The sequence below is a fragment of the Grampus griseus genome, assembly GCF_964374135.1.
Source record: "Grampus griseus genome assembly, chromosome: X".
Taxonomy (NCBI): domain Eukaryota; kingdom Metazoa; phylum Chordata; class Mammalia; order Artiodactyla; family Delphinidae; genus Grampus; species Grampus griseus.
The window spans coordinates 57,669,702-57,671,363 of NC_138999.1; the positions used below are offsets into that span (position 1 = coordinate 57,669,702).

The 1,662-nt window shown below is 43.7% G+C and overlaps 1 pseudogene across 1 annotated transcript; it reads left to right on the forward strand.

Annotated features, from left to right (window-relative positions):
* Positions 1-575: 575 nt before the first annotated feature.
* On the forward strand, positions 576-1,186 carry LOC309840070 (SAYSvFN domain-containing protein 1-like; annotated as a pseudogene). Its single transcript has one exon. The product of its transcript is annotated as an SAYSvFN domain-containing protein 1-like (transcript).
* The last annotated feature ends 476 nt before the right edge of the window (positions 1,187-1,662 follow it).

Genomic DNA, 1,662 nt, shown 5'->3' on the forward strand with positions numbered 1-1,662 from the left:
TAAATAAATAGATAAATTTATAAAAAAATAAAAGCAGGGTATTGAAATCTCCAACTATTATTATAGAATTGTTTATTCTTCCCTTTGATTCTGTCAATTTTTGCTTCATATATTTGGGGATCTGTTGTTGGGTGCATATATGTTCATAATTGTTATATCTTATTGAAAATCTGATTAGAGCAATAACGAATAAAGAGATTGAATCAGTAATCAAAAACTTCCCAAGCAAGAAAAGCTCAGGACCAAATGGCTCCACTAGTTATTTCTGCCAAACACCTAAAAATAAGTTAACACCAATTCTCAAAATCTTCCTAAAGAAGATGAGAGAACACTTCCTAAGTCATTCTATGAGGCCACCATTACCCTGATACTAAGGATAGACAAATATATCACATTAAAAGAGAGCCACAGATCAATATCACTTGTGGATATATATCCAAAAATTCTCAACAAGGCACCAGCAAACTGAATTCAGCAGTATATTAAAAGTATTATACACTAAGACCAAGAGTGATTTATGCCAGGAATGCAAGGGTCTTTCAACATATAAAAATCAATCAATATAATACACCAGCATGGGCACATGCACTCCTGGGCACACAGAGAACAGGGCATGTGCCACGGAGCAGCGGTTAGCTGAGTTGGAGGTAGGGCCCAGAAACCAGCCAGGTTGGCGGCAGAACCCAGCACTTCAGAGCTACTGTGCACAAACCTTGGGAGAGAAGGCGGAAGCAGCTGCAACTCCAAAGGCAGCCCTAGGCTGGCTAAAACAGTTCTTGGTGTGGAAACCGAGGCCCTTGAGTGCCCAGGCCCAGCCCAGCCTTGCTCAGGGAGCAGCTTAGCCTGTAGACTGCATGTCACAGCCACCGCGGAATCCAGCCAAGCCACCACCTCTGCCGCCCTTGCCCTAGGGGGGCCAGTCTCCCCTGACCGACATCACCTTCTTGAAGGTGCTCCTCTGGTTGGTCCTGCTGGGACTGTTTGTGGAACTGGAATTTGGTCTGGCCTATTTTGTCCTGTCCCTCTTCTACTGGATGCATGTGGGGAAATGAGGCCCTGAGGAGAAGACAGAGGGGGGAAAAGCGGGTACTCCGTGTTCAACCCAGGCTGTGGGGCCATCCAGGGCACCCTGATTGCCCAGCAGCTGGAACGCGAGCTGCACCTGAGACCTCTGCAGGGGAGATAGGGCCAGCCTTGCTGTTGGCTGGCCCCCAGGGCCCTCACACCCCTGGGGTATCGATTTGTGGGTTTGGCTGAGGGTAGCTCGCAGGTCAGTTCTATGACCCTGCAGTTCCACACACTTTCCCTGATTTCCTGCTGCAGTTTTATATAAGAACTTCTTTTTGGTTTTGGTGAAACTCCCAGAAAGACACTCACTGCGGGTCTGATGCAATTTATAAAAATTACACACTCAAGAAAGGAGACCTATTTGTCTCTTTATTTAAGAGAGGTGATTTTTAGAACAGTAGGAGGGCACTGGGGAGATAACTGTTTAAAATATCCAGCTGTTTGAAGTAATGGTTTGGTACATCAGGACTATATGTTAAAAGTAAGTATTCTCTTTAAGTATTTTTTTAATTAATTAATTTTTAAAATTGACATATATTTGATTTACAATGTTGTGTTAGTTTCAGGTATATAACAAAGTGATTCATTTATACA